This window comes from Zalophus californianus, chromosome 3 (assembly GCF_009762305.2).
Source record: "Zalophus californianus isolate mZalCal1 chromosome 3, mZalCal1.pri.v2, whole genome shotgun sequence".
NCBI classification, from domain to species: Eukaryota; Metazoa; Chordata; class Mammalia; order Carnivora; family Otariidae; genus Zalophus; species Zalophus californianus.
This window is the reverse complement of record NC_045597.1, coordinates 104,069,627-104,089,545: the sequence shown is the minus strand read 5'-3', so window position 1 is coordinate 104,089,545 and position 19,919 is coordinate 104,069,627. Positions and strand designations below refer to the sequence as shown.

Below are 19,919 nucleotides of genomic sequence, written 5' to 3'. Positions count from 1 at the left end.
ATGAATATTCCTCCAACATTTATTACCATCTGACATAACATACCATTCCTTTCTTTTGTTGATAATCTATTTCCCTTCATTATAATTTAATTTCCAGGAGGTAAGGAATTTTTATTTCATTAATGTATTTAATATCTAGAACTGGTGCTTATGAGATATATATATATATGTCATATATATATGTATATATATGACTGTGCCCATTAAGTATTAATTAATAAATAACTGAATGCATTGACAAACAATCATGCCTGAGAGAGCCAGAAGAACATTTTGAAACCTGGAGTCCAGAGCCAGTCACCTAGGAGCAGGAAGAAAAAAGCAGGATCAGCAGTTCAAAAGGAAGCTGGGGGCAGCTGGGTTAATGTCCATAATAAACATTAATGGGCTAGTTGTGATGCAGTGCCAGGTGCAATAATTTTTTTAAAGAGGCAGTGGGAGGGAGATTTTCATACCGCCTTATGAATTATAAGAAAGGTTATAAATTCCAATTATAAAAAGACTTTAATTCCTTTTGTCAGTCATGAGAATTACAACAAATAAGTTCATGCCTAGCATAGCCACATATACTTTATTCTCCACACCTCCACACCAAGGTGGTTTTTACAGCTTTAACGCTTTTTTCTACATGTCCTCTGCTTTTTATGTCTTCTCTGGCCTGTCTTTTCCTCTACTCTCCTCAGTCATTGCAAGAGCTCTTTCAGTGTTTCTTCCCATACACATTTGATCCACAATCTTTACTTTTTCCATATTCTAATATCAAATAAGCTACCCATCATCACAAGCATGAATGTTTTTCCTTGGCTGATTTCACTTTTCCTTTTCCCAGCATGTGCCTTCTATTAGAGCAGTGCTATCCCCTCATGAATTCTTATAAATTTCCCATCTCCCAATTTTCAGGCAGTATAAATTACATGTCAGGGACAACATATTCCTGCTTTTTCACAATAAATTGGTAATTAATTTTGAAAATCTGATTTTCTATATGGAAATGTCCTAATGAACAACAGTTGGATAGAAAACACACACACTCATCCTATAATCTATAATCACCAGACCAAACTGTGTCATTAAATAGGTAGATGGAATGGAGATAGCACACCATAAAATTCTTTCAAGGAAAGAAAGCAAGGAAGAAAGGAAGGCAGGAAGGCAAGCTTGTAAATGTTCATAACCTTTTGTAAATTACAAAATAACATGCCCAAGTTAAATTCTCCATTATATTTGATTAAATGATATTGCTATAATAAGTATGGATATTTCAGTTGGAATAAATTAACATTTTTTTCTTATGGTTTAGAAACTTGCAGAGGGCAGGGGCAAGTATGAATAAGAAGCAATTAAAATAGCATTAAGTTTATAAATGCTAACTATAATGAGATTCCTATTTGATTTCCTTTAACACATAAAATGTAGAGGAAACTTTTATACATGAAACAGATTTTTGAAAAATCATAACCAAACTTTATCTACTTCTTTTCATTTCATGAAGTAGATAAAATATTTTTTCATCAAGCACATAACAGTGAGACACAGCAATGCTCCTGTAAGGAGTATTGTTCAATGTTTTATTGCCCAATTGAGAAAACAGACATAAAAGATTGCATATAATATCATGTTTTATGGTTTAAAAGCAATTTCTCAAAAATATAACAAATCTATAGAGAGAGAAAGTTTAAAAATCATATCTATCATTCACTTGTGCCAAATCAATGTCCTATAGTGAATAGGAAAATAAGATATAATAGCAACTATTCAAAGTTAAAAATATGTATGTTTTTTAATAGCCAGTTAAGCCACAAGTTTAGATTTTTTTTAAATGTGATAAAAGGATGTTGTTGCTTTTCAATAAAAAATGTTTCCCCAAATCTTTCTATATCTTAATAAAGTTGCACTAAAATTTGTTTTTTTTTAGTTTTGTCCTCAGATTTCTTCATCTGAAAAACCTAAATGCAACCTTTCAATGGCACAAAATAAAATCAATAGCTCTTATAGTTCGTCATATATTTATACACGTTATGTAAATAAAGACTACACCAAATTAGTTTAGATTTAAATTTAAATTTAAATTTAAATTTAAATTAAATTTAAATTTGCCCTAGAATACTGTCTGTACTATAGAAGTTAGGCACTTTGGGTTCAATCCAAGAATGTGAGAGGAGAAAATGATATACAATACCAACTTCAAGGTCAGGTAATGAGTCATGATGGAACTTGGCTTTAAATATTTAAATTGCCATATTTATGGATTCATCTTTTGGCAGTCAATTTTTTCCCCTTAAGATAACTGCATATTTCTTACCTGGAATTTGTGGCTTTAGAAAAAAGTCTCAAATCTTGCCAAGCGAAACTCAATATGCTTACCTCTAAAATATGTTGTAAAGGCAGAGGAAAGGATATCAGGACAGTAGGGTCATCCTACTACTTATTTGCTGAGATCTCCTCCAACCTTCCTATCTATAATTCTTTGGAAAAGACAACAGATCTTAACAAGAATGCCCAATCCAAGTATTATGGGAATAATAATAAAACAGTTCACTGGAGATCAAGACAGAAAAGGCAAAGCAGTAAACATGAGTCAAATATTTGAAGTTGATAGGCCAGTTACAGGGAACCTGGTTTGAAGAAGGTCAGAGTTTTATGGTTAAGGAATAGCTGAGTATCTTAGAATGGCCCAAGCAATGAGCAAGGAAGCCATACCATCCAAGAATTTCTAGTCACTGGAGTTTTCCCCTAGGGACTAAATACTTGTGATGGTTAATTTTGTGTTAATTTGCCTGGATCTCAGGGTGCCCAGATATTTGGTCAAACCTTATTCTGGGTGTATACATAAGGATGTTTCTGGATGAGACTAACATTTGTATTGGCAGACTGAGTAAAGCAGCAGATTGACCTCTCCAATATGGGTGGGCCTTGTCCAGTTGTTGAAAGCCTGAATAAAACAAGAAGACTGAGTAAGTGAGAATGTTTCCTGCCTGTTTGAACTCGAACATTGTTTCTTTCTGGCTCTTCCTGGGTCTAAGTCATCTACCCTTCAGATTTAAACTATACCACTGGCTCTCTTGAGTTGTCTCTATCTTGTCCACTATAAATCTTGGCGTTTGTTAGCCTCCATAATCATGTGAGTCAATTCCTTGTAATATAATAATAATGGTATATAATTATAATACATATTATATAAAATTATTATATTATTATATATTATATATAATATTATGTATATATTTTTTCTTTGTTTCCCTGGCATGATTTTCTTCATAGTCTAGGAGCTTAGAGATCAATAGAGAATAGTTACATAAAAATTTGTGATACGAAATGTGTAAAGAAAAAAAATCATGCCAAATGGATTTATCCTCTCAAAGAACCTTAAACCACTCACAGCAGGAGGATAATGGTATTTAACTTTTGATGTTCTGGGTTAACATGCTATTACCATGACACTGATAGCCATAAAGCATATAGCTTAAAACAAAATTCAAAGGAAGAACTCAATCATCAGTGAATGAAAAAGGTCAAGTCATGCGGGGCACAGATTTATAAAGCCTAACTCAGCTTGGCCAATAGAAGATAAAATATTTTGGATGTCAGGTATTAATGGAAACAGTCACATGAACATCAGCACTTAAAGAAATTAAGAATGGAAATTCCACGAACTAAAAAGGCTTTTTCATTTCAGTAGGGCAAGATGTTCTATTTCAAACTAATATATTTTTTACTGCCCATGGTATTTGTGTACTGTTTGAGGGATGGGGGCATGATATAAAGCAAAGTTCAAAATTCCCAAGGGAATCTTATAAAGGCAACACAGGAAAAGAAAAAAGTAGGCATTTGTGTATGTTAAATATATTTTAGAAAAAAGACTAAAAATCTATCATTCAAATATAGTACTATAAACTAGGTAAAATAGAAAAATAAATATTCAATTGATAAATTGTGTCATTTATTTAAGCCAATTCCTTAACATTTGTGGTTACGATATTGCTGGTTGTGCTAGTGTTTTAATTGGAATAGAGAGTTGTTTATCTTTCTTTTAAAAAAATGTTGTATTTATTTATTTGAGAGACAAAGAGAGGGGAGGGGAGGAGCAGAGGGAGAGGGACAAGTAGACTCTGTGCTGAGCATGAGGTCTCACGACCCTGAGATCATGACCTGAGCTGAAATCAAGAGTCAGATCCTTAACTGACTGAGCCACCCAGGTGTCCCCAGACTGTTGTTATTCTAACATGACTCCACTGAGGAAATGTAAAGAAAATGGAGACAATAGTAAGGTCACCTAAGAAATTACATGTGAGATGGGTTAGCGTGGATCAGCAGTGACACTGCAGGGAAAAATGGGGAATAAAGGAAACATAAAAGTAGTATGTTAATAATCATTTAATATGGGTGTGTGTGTCTATATATATACATACATACACATGTGCATGTATGTACATATATACATAGAGTATATTTGAAACTCTTTCCATAATAAAAAGTAAAAAAGCTAGCATTGGTTAGAATTCTATGACCACAACAAAAGATGAGCAATGTCATCTATCTTCCAGATAATTACTGGGTGCCTAGAATGTGCCAGATGCTATGTATCAGGGTTACAAAGATGAGTAAAACATAATTAGAGCCTACCAGTAAGAGCAAGATAAGTAAACCAACAACTGAGCTAGCACAAAAAGAAAATGAAAGAATGTTAGGACAAGGTGGGAAAATAATCTTCATTCAGAAAAAAATAGAGTTTGAGCAAAAAAAAAAAAAAAAAGGCAAACTCCCTGGAGAAAATTAAGTGCATAGCTGAATTACATAAAGGAGGTGGTAGGTCCAGGTAAGGTGAGAAATGATAGTAGGGGCCAGATCATGAATAGCTCTATACGTCATACTTCAGAAATAAACAGGGATGCACTAAAAATGTTAAACAGGTGGTAATATAATGAGATATTGACTCCAGAATAATCGTTCAGAAATATGAGGCAGATATTTGGAAAATATTATTATATAGTCCAGAGATGGTGATGAGGACTTGAACTAAACTGGCAGTAGTAAGAAGAGAGAGAAGAGCTATGGGGTAGAATCTGTAGAATTTCCTGCTCAATAACATATGGTTAGTTAAGAATTGGGAAAATTCTAGAATAATAAAAGAGATGCCACTCTTTTGAATATGAAATCCAGGAATAATAAGTTTGTTGTATTGATGTGTTTTGAAGATTATGAAATTGCAACTGAGAGGGGGTCCTGGGTGGCTCAGTCAGTTAGGCATCCGACTCTTGGTTTAGGCTCAGGTCATGATCTCATCGGTCGGGGGATCAAGCCCCAAGTTGGACTCCACGCTTGGTGGGGAGTCTCTTTGAAGATTCTCTCCCTCTGCCCCTCCTCTCATTCATACACTGTGTCTCTCAAATAAATAAATAAATCTGAAAAAAATTTAAAAAATAATAAAATTGCAACTGAGAGAACCAATTCTGGTTAACTTAAGCCAAAGAGACAGAGAGATAAAGGTAGGGAGAAAGAAAGATATGAGATATTTCACCAAACAGGAGAAAAAAAATAACACCACCACATCTCAAAAACAAACAAACAAACAAAAAACTAGGGCAGCTCTTAAGTTTGAATAGCAAGAAAATTCTATTCGAAGCACCACAACTGATTCACTCAACTTAATATCCAAAACCCAGGAGACTAGTCTTAATGACTGGCTCGGAAATTATGTCCCCTATACCTTGGCAAGAAGAGAGCAATCTGATTCATAGTTCCATTAAGAAATAAGAAAACTCTGTCATGGAGATAGGAGTGCTAACATACGTATTTAACCTATAAGATGAAATGACTAAAGAGCTAATCATGCTATACACAGCAAGGCTGATGCAAAGTGACATCATGATCAAGCCATGGTCCAGAGCAATTAGAATTAACTGGGATGATGAAACTGTTGGCGGACACTAGGGAAAGGTGAAGGTCTTTATGTCCAACAGATATCAGTGGTTAGCCTGAGGGGAAGAAATAGCCTCATATAGAAAAAGTATTTGTAGATAAAAAGTTGCAGTGACAAAGTTATCCCTCTAATAATACAAGGAAAAAAGTGTACTTAACAAATGCCAACTGTGTTAACAGTTGATTAGATTATTTCAATGATGTCATTTATACAAGTTAAACTTAGCAGTTTCCAAAATATAAACGCAGAATAGTTCTTTACGTGCGGTATAATTATACCATTCAGGTCACTCCCAAACCCGGACTTTCAAGGGAAGTTGCTGGTAAGATGGCAGAGTTCTCAAATCTGCAATCTGCCTGAGTGCTTTAGTATTTAATTATGAGTTTGCAGTTTTGCAGCTGTCATCATTACCATTTTCCATCCAATTGCAAATTCTCAACTGCTCTGGATCTACACATCGAAACAAATTCTTTAAAAATGCCTTTAGCGTGATTCTGGCTTAAATTGCATTTGTAATTATTTTACAGCTATACACACAGTTAACCAATTAGCTTATTAACCTGAGCACAGTTTGTAATAAATATTTATATGGGGAGCATTCTGATTAGTCCTTTAAATGAAAAGGTATTTTAAAATTCCATCTGTTTAATCATGAGAAAGTGAAGCTAACACTACACTTCTGGCTCTAGAAGTAGGATTTCTCAACTTTGGCACTATTGCCATGCCAGAACCAAGCCAGTTGTACCTCCCGCCTTCCAGTCTTTACCATCAAAAATGTCTCCAGATGTTGCCAAATGTCCTCTGGGGTGGCAAATTCACCACAGGTAGAAAATCACTGCTCTGGAGAAAGTGAAGCAACACCTTCCCGTGCTCTGCTATAGGTAAGGGACAAAATCCTCCCACTTTCATGTAAGTTCCTAGAGGGGAACGTAATAACTACACAAGTTTAATTCATGATCTTGCCATCAGAGAATCAGGTTGTATGGTATTTTATCACCATCTCATTATCTTATACAAGAAATATCCTTTTGAAACAATTTGTAAAATACACACATTATAGAGTAAAGGTGACAGACTCTACTCTCTAGAAGATTAAACTCCTATAAGCACGTGGTTCCTTTTCCTATTTCTTGATTGAAGCATAAATAAAGTTTTTTGTAATAGTAATTTTAATAATGTTATACTTTCTGATTTTGCTTTACAGAATAAAATTACACATGAAATATACGTACTTTTATTCGTCATATTTTGGCCAATGTTCTGAACTTCCTATTCTGGTATACAAAGTAGTAATTGTTGAGCAAACATTTACTGAACAACTGTTAGTATATAGTACAAGGGGATTTGGAAGCACTGGTGATAGAAAGATGAATAAGTTACATTTTGGGAGCTGAAATATAGAAGGGGGGCAATGAAGGCATAATGTAATACAACACATGAAGTATGAGTAAGTAAGGAGTGTACACTTGGAAGTGTTTAACTTCAACTGGAAGAATGGACTATGTGGGGAAGGAAGTAATATCTGGGATGGGACTTAGGAGGTGCAGGACTGAACAAGTGGAGGAAGATAAGATTTCCAGGCTAAAGAAGCTTGACATTAATGAATGCTTTGTGGATGATGGGTGTCACTTGGGCAATGGCTAGCTGTGGGGTTCCGAGAGACAACAGTGGGAGAAGTAAAACAGAATATTAGGTTAGGAGGATATTTAGGGCCCATGTAATGACTTTGAATGGGAAAAGGTCAGCCAGTGAAAATTCTTTGGTAGGTGAACGATAAAAATCAGATGAATTACTCTATGCAGATAGCCCTGGCTTCAAAACAAGGACGGATTAATAAGAAATGTACATTTTTTGTATGCAAAAATGCAAAAAATTGCATTTTTTTTTTTTAACCTCAGATGGTTTAATAGAGGGATCTTATTCACTATATACAGGATTCTCTGACGACAGTGGGCTGGTCGCCAGCCGGGCAACCCGACTGACACAGAGAAACCAGGGCAGCACAGGGGCCACTAAAAGTTGACCGTCTTGGCCGGCTTCACGTCTTCCATTTCGGACAACAGCCAGCAGTAAGTACGAAGCAGTAAGCCAGCAGTAAGTACGCCGCAGCACCTCAATGGCCTTGAGCTCCAGGGGTGTGGCCTGAATTCCAAGGTCTTACAAGCCAGGCAGGTGAGGCAACAGCATGTCCGTGATGTGAAGCCGCTTCACTTTATCCCTTGTTATCCACGGCTCAAATGGGCTCATTTCAAAGAGTCGTGCTACCCATCGATAGGTAAAATGCAGCAAAGGGTACAGCAGGAAGGGTCTGTGAGCCATAGCAAAGACATACTGCACCAGGTCAAAAAGGAGGTACTGATTGGGCCCAACGAAGGCAAAAGATTTCCCTCTAGAATCTGGATCCTTACTTGCATTAACAATTCCTTTTGATACATCTTCAACGTATACTGGTTGCTTCACTGTCTTCTTGCCCAAAGAAATAAGAGGTACACCACCAAACCAGCGAGTATTTGCAAAATGATTGAGGAATCTATCCTCTCTTCCAAAGATGTCTGATGGCTTTATGATAATGGCTTCCGGAAATGCATCTCTCACTTCCTTCTCTCCAACGGCCTTATTTCTCAGATATCTAGAAGAGCTTTTAATATCAGCATTCAGATGTGAAACATGAATGACCCTTTCAACTCCAGCTTCCTTGGACACTTGAGCAATTGCATGGGGAATCTTCACAAAAATATCCTCAAAATCAAAGTTTTTGGTTTCCCATTCTCGCCCAACAAAATATAAGGAGAACCATTGGAAAGTTACTACAAAACTCGGAAACACATTAACAGTGATCTAGAAAAGAGAGAAGAGATTGTGGGGACCTTATGAAGATGGAACTGCCAGGATTTGATGGCTAACCGTCTTTATTAATGGATGGTAGACATTCAAATACTTGAGACTGACGAATCAGAAGAAAAATCCAGGTTTTTGGAGGTAGTAAGTTCATTTTTGGAAACAATGAATTTAAACCATCAGTATATTGTCTGCAGGGCGAGTAATGATCAGCAGGTGAAAGTTCTAATCCGGAGTTAAGAGAGAGATTTGCCTTGAAAAAAGACCTGGTGATCATCTTAAAGCTTAAAGCTTTAACAGCTTAAAGCTTAAAGCTTAAAGCTCCAGAGAAAGTTAGGGTTCTCCAGACAGACATTAAAATGGGGACAATGAAAGCAAAGAGGAAAACTATGAAGATTGGGGCCATGTAAGCTCTGGATATAAGAAGAAAAGTCAGGCTCAGAGGTTAGGATCTAATATTCAAGAGAGGTAGAAATGCACCAGGTGAAAACTGGGACATGGGAGTGGAGGTAGGGAGTCTCAAAAAGAAAAGGAGACCCTTCAGAGATAAATATACATATATATGACTCAAATATATACATGATTTAAAATGAGAAGATCATGGGTGACTACCGGGAAAGCCATTTTATAAAAACTCTTTCATCTTTCTTCCTCACTGCTCCTGCATCTGTGTCCTGATATTTTTCCCTAGAGTTTAGAGTTAAGGGAAAAAGGACTTTCTTCTTTCTAACTCCTGAATTTATCTCTTCATTCAGTTGCATCCCCTCCTGTCTCCAGAATCATACTCACATTAGCATTTTCTCCCTGACACCTTCAGTATGTTTCTTTAACCATTTATTTCTATTTTTTCTTCATATTTGTGTAGGGTGGTCCTTCTTTGCTCTTTGAACCCTGAGCTATAATGCTAACTTCTTTCCTTCTTTTCTTTGACCAATATTCTGTAAAGTCATCTATGAAATACCTATTTCCTCTCAGGCCTTGGTCTCAAAACTATGATTTTTTTTTTCACATACAATTACTTCACTGAGACTAGACTCTGAATATTCAGTCCAGTCAGCTGCCAAATCCTTTCTCTCATCTCTGTTTACACAATTATTTCTAAAACATTTGGCAATACCACATACATATTTCTTAAAAATTTTCCCTCTGTGATTTTTCTGATACAGTACCCAATATTTCTCAATAACAGAAAAAATGGTTGATATTTTGTGAAAAATACTGTCTGTAGGCAAATAGATTTGGGCAAATTCTCTGCTAAAAAGAAAAAAGGAATAGATTTCTTCACTGCAGCATTTCTAAAAGACTTCAATATGCTAATTCTACATTGGGAATTTTTAAAAGGAAGATCATTTGGTCACAGAACAGCCTTTCTGTTTCATGTAATCAATGAATCTTTCTACTAATTTCCCCTTAGTTTTATAACATTCACATTCTCTCTGGACCTGAAATATTCCTATCATCCAAGCTTTAAGAAGGGGAAGGGAATTAACAAATTGTGAACAGCCATAAACATTGGTAAAAGCAGCAAGAAACTGGAAGTCATTATTCCCATTGCGGTTGGGAAAACTGAGGCACAGATAGGTTAAATCCTTTGATCAAGTTCACACAAGTAGTGAGTGGCAAAACCGTGATTTGAGCCACGGTATTTCACATTCCAGTGAGAAGTAAAGTTCTTTTCATCACACGGGATTGCCTCTAGGTCTTATGCCTCTACTTTTTCTCTGTCCTTTCTCTGAACTGGCATCAACTACAACCTGTAAACAGATGATTTCAAAATATATGTTATTTTTCTAAAAATGATGTCAAATTTCTTATCAATATTAGTCATTCTCATTGGTCTAAAACTACTGAATCTTTTCAATTCATCACTGTCTTTTGCTCTGTATATGCATTTGGCAACTAAATGCCACTGATTTTTTTTTTTCTTAAATGCCTTTTATATACCGTCCTTCTACTACATTCCCAAAGTAAGCATTCCTACCGGTAGAGGCTTTCAGAACTCTTTGCAGTGTTATTACAAAGCCTTAGGGAACCTCAAACTTCTTAGTTTCAGTTCCTACTTTCAATATATTGCTATGAGGTTGATCCTTCTATGAACCGATTGAGTGTAATTAATAGGTTTTTAAATCTCATTCCTTATGCATCTGGGTTAAAAGATTGGTTTTTGTCCCACCACCTGAATCCTTCAAACTGTGGTTGGCCTAGAAAGGCACTTGTTTTGCAACTTTTCTATCTATTTGAATTCAGAGCGTGGCTAGTCTGAGTTTTGATGCTCCTCTGTTAGTTTTCAGAGCCTCTAGAGCAAGGAGGAGTTCCTCCTCCTTTTGCTGCTACTAGAAGGAGTGCTGAGTTTCTGTTTTCTTTAGAAATGCAAATAAAAATGTAAAAACATTACTTCTTTCTGATACAAGCCTAAGATGGCTCCTGGGATAACCCGAAATGAATACCTCGACCTTAGTAACCCGAGCACTAAGGGAAGCCTGGAGATTCACATCTATTTGAAGAGACTGAATTCTGGTCCTGGACAAGAGAAGTATAATCCTATTACATTTACGCCATTTGCAGTAGACTTTGAAATTCATATTAACATTCCTAAGGGGAAGATAATACTGTAACTCAGAGCTATGCAGTCAGAAGAGAAAATTATTCCTCCTGGTTTAGCAAATGATTGCATTACTCAAATGAAAAAAAAAAAAATTACCCCCTCCCCATCCCTACCCCTGAGATCCATTTCATCAGGGAAATACCTACTAGGGAAGTGAACAGGTGGACTTCAGAGTTACTTTGTACTTTGTATTATAGCTTATGTTAAAAAATGGAGAGGCTAGTGAAAGACAACATCTCCAAACCCGCACTTAGTTAACACTGTGTTACTAAAGTGTCGTGCCTTGGGTCACTCACCTCCTTTAATATTTATTTTTAACTTAGTGCCAATTTTAAAAAATGTGCATATTCTACCTGCAGCAACCATGAAAGCTCAAAGCTAATCTTATCCTTACACATGAAAAGGAAATGAAAAATAACTCCAAGAATCATTATTCACTTATGTAAAAAATGCAATCTTTGCTAGAAGTTTCACACTTTACTCCTAAACCAATGCCTACAGTATTATAAAACCCATTCTTTTGTTAAAATCTGAGGATATTTTAAATTAGACAGTTGCCCTACACTGTCAATTTAACCTCTACATTCTACCTGATCTTCCATTTTCACACTAAAAAAATTTTATTTAGAGGAGATGTTTTTAAAGTTCCTTAAAAATATTTATAACCAGGCATTTTTGATCAGGTGCTAATTAATGAGATATATTAATAATAAAAAAACCATGATGTCCTCCAACTGGTTTATTCTGGTGTTGAAGTCAGAACTGAAGTTAGAAATCACCCCAAGAATGATCTTTAGTATCAAGAATACCGGGGTCTGATTATTTTTAACTGTAAGATGAGCAGTTATTAAAAATGATATCACAAGTTATTGAAAATAGTGTTGTTCATTGCCTAGATTGAAAATCTTAGTACATAGATTTGGGTTCTCCAATGGTATCATGCCCTCCCTTCTTGAAATTGCTCGGAAAGATATCACTACATGTCCTTCCCCATTTAAGAAACATTTACGTCTGTGGAAGGAGTTCCTGAGGCAGCTACAGTTACCCCCTCCCCCCTGAAAATGCCCATTTTGTTCATCTTGAATTAAACAGAAGCAGTAATTCCACTTTCCTTCCCAGCAAACTTTCTGCTTCCTCCTCTCACACCAAAAATAAAACAAAAATAGAAAAGACTATCTCTGTCTTTGATTATTGCTTGGTCACAGTTAAAAACCTATATACTTGTCTTCTCTGGATCTACTGAAATGACTTTTTTTTTTCTTGTTATGATCTATGTAGATAAATATGACAGAGACTAAATGTGAGCAACTTGTAAGGTTAAATGCCTATGACTTTCTCCGTCTGAAGAATAAAAAGGTCAATCATCCAGAGATACTCTATTTCTTCTTAAAATGCAAGGATACTTGGCATCAGAAAGAAGAGAATGACTAGCTGATTGGCTGTTTCAACATTTTATCAACAGGCTATAATCACTTCTTTACTTCAAAGTGCACGCTTTTTGTTGTGTTTCTGTATGTTCTTCCAGATATGTTTTTCCCCATCAAGACAACATAACTAGAGAAAAACATTTTTTGGTCATAAATTTAGAGTACTTGGACCTATCATATGAATAGTTTCCTGTTAATTCAGCTTATGTAATATCTTTATTTTCCTGTTTTATATGGATATATAGTTTATATTTATATAGTCCAGCAAAAATTATATAAATCAATTTTTAAAGATTTAATCCCCTGTTAAAAGCCTTTGAAAAGTAAGGAGTTTCCTCAAAAAGTTAAAAATAGAACTATCCTATGATCCAGCAATTGCACTACTAGGTATTTATCCAAAGAATACAAAAATACTAATTCAAAGGGATACATACACCCTGATGTTTATAGCAGCATTATCTATAATAACCAAGTTATGGAAACAGCCCAAATGTCCACTGACTGATGAATGGATAAAGAAGATGTGGTGTGTATATATATATATATATATATATATATATATATATATATATATATATATAGTATATATAATGGAATTACATATATATAGTATATATAATGGAATATTATTCAGCCACCAAAAAGAATGAAACCTTGCCATTTGCAACAACATGGATGGAGCTAGAGAATACAGTGCTAAGTGAAATAAGTCAGTCAGAGAAAGAAAAATACCATATGATTTCACTTATATGTGTAATTTAAGAAACAAAATAAATGAGCAAAGGGAAAAGAGAGAGAGAGGAGAGAGGGAGGCAAACCAAGAAACAGACTCTTAACTCTAAGGAACACATTGGTGGTTACCAGAGGGGAGGTGGGTGGGGGGGGATGGGTGAAATAGGTGATGGGGATTAAGAAGGGCACTTGTGATGAGCACTGGGTGATGTGTGGATCATTATATTGTATACCTGAAACTAATATTACACTGTATGTTAACTAACTGCAATTTAAATAAAAACTTAATAAAAAGAAAGAAATAATATGTGAAATAAAGCATAGTTTCCTAAAGTGACAGACCCATACAAATATATATTTCATATGAATTTACATTTTTGAATACCAGGTATTTTTGCTTTACTATTAAGGGCATTAGACTATTTTTTTTTCCTTAGCTTCTTCCTATTTCTGACCTTCTTCCTTTTTAAGAATAAAGGTAAATCAAAACTCATCTTGATAGTGGATTATTTTGCCAATTGTTTTTCCTGGGAAAGACCTTTATTTAAAGAGATCCCTTGGCTGCAAAGAAAACACAGATTCCATCAAAACTACTGTGTAAGAAGACCTGGCCTCTCACTTTTGTCCCCTCTCAGGGACAAAAACCAATTAAGGAAGAACAAAAAGATCTGACCAAGATAGAGTTCTGCCTCCATTGGTCCACATAAACGTTGCTCAGTGAAAACAAACCACAGCAGAATATAGGTACATCATGGAAGTCAGGGGTATCCTAGACAGGACAACTTCAGTCTCCAATACCTACTCTGCAACTGGTATACTGCTGTCTATGTCCAGTCCCTGTCTATGATAGGGGATACTCACAAGCTTATGAATAAGAAGAAGGTAACATCTAAAAGAAACACACTGGCAAGGCCATTAGCCAGTTTTAAAATAGTCACTGTGAATAGCACAATTAAGAATTAGACCATATCAGTCCACAGACAAATTCAGTCCCCTTCTAGGAATGGCAGCACCTTTAACTTTTTTAATACTAACTTTGTACCCTTTTAAGGGAAGTTTCATCAAGGTATGTTAGAATACGTAAGTTTATTCCTCTTACGTTTTCATTTGCCATAAAAGCTGAGCTACCATGCCTTCTTTATTCAGATTAAGTACAGGAAGCTGGGCAGAGAGAATCCATGGCTCTCCCTAAAGTATGGGACAGTTAGGACATTGGAATCCCAAATATGCATTTCCTTGGGGATGGTGTAGACATTTACTTCCAGTTGTAATTCTACTTGCCCTTCTATTTTCCTTCCTTTCTTCTTTTTTATTACAAGAATATTATATTCATGTAGTCTTACTGCAAATCAATTAACCAGGTCACCAATACAAACAGTGAGATAAAACGAGGAGTACTTCTGTTTTGAGCAGTATAATGGCTTAAAAATTGTAAAAGGCCTTTCAAATGGAAAAAAAAAAAAAACACTAGATAAAACATGTATCTTCTAAATGTATTTTTGGGCTGGTCCCAAATACAATAATCCATAAAGCACAAAACAAAGTAAAAGCTTACGATGCAAGGTAATCAAATTTTATCCTGAGGGCTTCTACCAAATCTTGGAGACCCCAGTTCTCATTGTCATGTCTTCAAGTTCTACTATGGAGGATCTCATAAATGGCCCCGTGCCAGAAATGATAACGACAAAGGCCAGCCCTCAATATAAGGGTGAAGTAGAGATAAACATGCAAAGCAAAATGCCTTGGCAAGGTCACTTGCATATCAAAGACTGAACACTGGATGATGAGGGGAGGGAAGAATCTCTTGTGAGAATTTATAACCCCAAGCTGGCCTTTCCATGATTTTATGGTCTAAATTCATGCTCCCTCTGTGATTCAAAAACTCCTCAAGGAGAAATTTAAATTTATAGTGTTTTTAGATTGATAGGGCATCCATGGAACTGAAAAGTATAAAAGCCACCTGGCTAGCATGCTAAAGCAGGTGAAAGAAGGGAACTGATGGTCTCTTAATTCTTTATTTGCACTTTTTTTTGATCCTCCGGATTTGAGGCTAGGCCTTCATCTCCATTCTCTACCAGCTGTCCAAAGTACATGCCTCTGGTTTTATATCCCCAGAGAATAAAACTCTAAGCTCCCAAAAGAATAGGAAAAGGGGTGACACTGCTCATCGTTTTTAATCAGACTTCCAAAAGCCCCTGTTTTGCTCCCACTCCTAACACACACACACACACACACACACACACACACACACACACACACACACACACACACACACGTATACTTTCTTCTGCAGAATGTGGTAACTTTCTGGAATTCTCCAGGACAAATCACTTTGTTTCTCTTCAGCCCCACACCTTCACCCCTGCCAACACTTTGGCATAATCTTGTTCAGCAAAATCCTTTACTGTATCTCCACTCACTTTCTAAAACATATTGTGACTGAGGTTACAGATGACTCCTCATTTCCTTGAAGGTGAGTTTAATGTGCTTCTTGTTCTCTGGAGCAATTTTATAAAAGACATTACTTTTTTCTTATTGTTTCACATCTTCCTTGCTGGTTTTGAAGTAATTTTAGAGAAAAGATGGAGTAGAAATGTCTTTACTTCACTATCTTAAAATTGGAGACCCAGGCCACTACTTTAAAAGTACAAATTTCCCAACAGAAAAACACTAGGAATTCTCTAATATTGGTGTCTAATTTAGAGAAAACTCAAGGGAATCACTTGCCTAGTCTAAGGGACTATGAGGTCTCCATCTAGAATCTGTTTAAATTGAAATCCAAAGTAAAATTATTCTAAGATAAAATAATTTGCCATTTATGTGATAAGATTCCACATAATTTAGGAGCAACATCTCCTCAGAAATTACTAAATGGTTTTTCAATGAAAACCAACCATTATGATACGCTAGTATCAAAGTGTCAAAGTCTAGGCCACCATATGGAATTAAGTCGTGCACCACACAACAGTGCCATTTCTAAAGAACTTCATTCCTAGAGAGATTGTTGATCGAGATATAACAATTTTCCAGTAGAAAGTAGTCAAGGTCTTATAATTACAAGATCATATTATTATAACAATATTCTGACATATGGAAGTAAAATGTTTGAAGGAGGTGGTCCCTCCCCTTAATTTACACAGTCACTATCTAGCCTCATAGAAGTCCTGAATGAAACTAACTTGCCAATCAAATTCACATGTATAAATGTTCTGAGAGGGACATCATTTCCAAAGTGTAATTGTTATAAACTGAAGTGACCCAAAATTCCTGTGTCAAAGCCTTAACCCCACCTATCACTATGTCTGAAGATAATAAAGGCCACCAAAATCAGCTTGCTCTTTGGTGGCAAGGCTAACAATACACTTTACTCTCCTACCTCAGGGGTATATTGACTCTCCAGCCCTATTTCATGATTGAGTTCGTGGGGATCTTGATTGTTTTTTCCTTCAATCAGATAGCATACTAGTCCATTATATTAATGACATTATTCTGAATGGATCTAGTGAGCAAGAAGTAGCAACTACTGTAGGCATTTTGGTAAAAGAGTAAGAAATAAATCTGAAAAAACTCAGGTGCCTTCTACCCCAGGGAAATTTTTAGAGGTTCAGTGGTGTGGAGCATGTGAAGATATCCCTTTAAGCAATGAAGAATAAGTTTTTGCATCTGGCCCCTCCTGCAACCAAAACTAGGCACAATACCTAATGGGCCTCTTTGGATTTTGGAGGCAAACGTATTCCTTATTTAAGTGTGTTAGTCCAGCCTATTTACCAAGAGACTCAAATAGCTGCTAGTTTTAAGCAGGTCCCAGAATGAGAAAAATCTCTGTAACTATCCAGGCTACTGTGCATACTGTTCTGCCACTTGGGCCATATGATGATCCAGCAGATCCAATGAGTAGCTGACAGGAACACTGTTTGCAGCCTTTAGAGGCTTCTATAAGTGAATTTCAGGACAGGTCCTTAGGATATGGGAGCAAGCCCTGACACCATCTGCAGATAACTATTCTCCCTTGCAAAACAGCTTCTGTCCTGATACTGTGTCTTGCTAGAGAATGAAGCCTTAATCATGGGCCACCAAATTATCATGCAACCCAGGCTGCCTTCATGAACTGGATGTTACCTAATCCACCAAGCCACAATGTAAGGCATCATCAAATGGAAGTGGTGTATAGAGGATTTGGCCCACGCAGGCCCTGAAGGCACAAGTAAGTTACATGAGTAAGTGGGCAAATGCCCATGGTCCCTACTTCTGCTACGGTACCTGCTCTCTTCCAGCCTGTACCTGTGGCCTCATGGAGAGTTCCCTACAATCAGCTGATGGAAGAAGAGAAGAACCCAGCCTAGCTTACAGATGGCTCTGTACAATATCTAGGCACAACTCCCAAATGGACAGCTATAGCACTATAGCCCCTTTCTGAGATATGCCCTTGAAAGAGATAGGTAAAGAGAAATCTTCTCAGGGGATAGAATGTAAAGCAGCATACCTCGTCGTTCACTTTGCTTGGAAGGAGAAATGGCCAGGTATGCGATTACATGCAGATTCATGGACTGTGGCCAATGGTTTTGCTATATGGCCAAGGTCTTGGAAGAACATGATTGGAAAGTTGGCGACAAGGAAATCTGGGGAAGAGTTATATAGATAGACCTCTCTGTATGAGGAAAAATGTGAACATATTTGAGTCCCATGTGAATGTTTACCAAAGGGTGACTTCAGCAGAGGAATACATTAATAATCAAATGGACAGGATGACCTGTTCTATGGATACTATTCACCCCAGTCATCCTTCTTTCTCCAGTGGCTCCTATCATCATCAAATGGGTTCATGAACAAAGTAGCCATGGTGGCAGGAATGGAGGTTATTCATAGGCTCAGCAATATGGACTTCCACTCACCAATGTTAACCTGACTATGGCCATCACTGAGTGCCTGATATGCCAGCAACAGGGAGGAACACCAAGTCCCTAATATGGCACCACTCTCAAGAGTGGCAAGCTAGCTACATGGTAGTAGGTTGATTACACTGGACCACTTCCATCATAGATCTAGGACAGTACTTTGTTCTTACTGGAAGACTTATCCTAGGTTTGTATTTCCCTTCCCTGCAAACAATACTTCTGCCAAAACTACCATCCATGGGCTTACAGAATGCCTTGTCCATAGCTATGGTATTTCACGTAGCATTGCTTCTGATCAAGGAACTCACTTCTCAGCAAACAAAGGGCTGCATTCGGCCCATTCTCATGGAATTCACTAATCTTACCATGTCCCCCACAACCCTTGAAGCAGCTGGCTTGACAGAGTGGTGGAAAGGTCCTTTGCAGACTCAATTACAATACCAGTTAGGTGGCAATACCTTGCAGGGCTGACACAAGGTTTTACAGAAGGCTGCATATGCTCTGAATTAGCACATGATTTTCGGTACCGTTTCCCCCATAGGCAGGATTCATAGGTCCAGAAATCAAGGGGTGGGAACGAATAGAAGTTCTATAACTCTCTATACCCCTGGTGACGCACTAGTAAAATGTTTGCTTCCTGTCTCCTGTGATCTTATATTTTGCTGCCCTGTAGGTCTTTGTTCCAAAGGAAGCAATGCTTCCATTAGGAGACGCAATAAGATTCCATTGACCTGGGTCTTAACACCTGGCCGCCTGGCCATGGTGGGGGGCTCCTCTCAGCTCTGAATCAACAGACAAAGCAGGGAGTTATTGTGCTGGCTTGCTTGACTGATCCTGACCAATACATTAACTTATGCAACAGGAAGAGACACTTAATTCTAAATATGCCTTTTAGAAAAAATTATAAAGCCAGTATAATGCAGTTGGTTCCACAGGGTCTGATTTTGCTACATACCTCCCTTTACCAACAAAGTGGTTAGATTTTAAGAAGAAAGCACTTCTTACCAAGCCTCATTTGATTGGTACCTGGATTATGAATGAAACAGAAAAGTGAGCAGTCTGATGAGGCTCTGAGTGCTTTTCAGGGATTTCAATATGTCACACCTAGGCATTGATGATTAAAAGCACTTCTACTTTGATCCAGAAGACTACTTGCAATGTCTTCCAAGAATTTAAATGGTTCCTTTCTATGCATATTATATAGAACACATAGTAAGTATAAATATAACAATTACATTTAAGTCATGATTATTAAGATTAGTCCATTCGTTCAATTATCCTTAATTCATTTCACAAATATTAAATGAGCACCTAAAAAGTGCAGTGTATAATCACAGACATATTCTTCATTCCTTGGATCATGTCCAGTATGTGTTTGGAACAGAAGCACCGAGATATGCAAACAACTGAGAACAGGTATCTGCTTCCATTGCATTAGCTCTCAGCTACACTAGCTGGTTTTGGTTAAAAGATGGTATAATATCAACATTACCTAATGCCAA

The 19,919-nt window shown here is 36.7% G+C and overlaps 1 protein-coding gene and 1 pseudogene across 1 annotated transcript in view; both read right to left on the bottom strand.

Moving 5' to 3' along the window:
* The window catches only part of THSD7B (thrombospondin type 1 domain containing 7B), a 772,830-nt gene that overhangs the window by 321,773 nt on the left and 431,138 nt on the right, over nucleotides 1-19,919 (bottom strand). The gene's annotated exons all lie outside the window — the stretch shown is intronic.
* LOC113919551 lies at nucleotides 7,933-19,178 on the bottom strand (annotated as a pseudogene).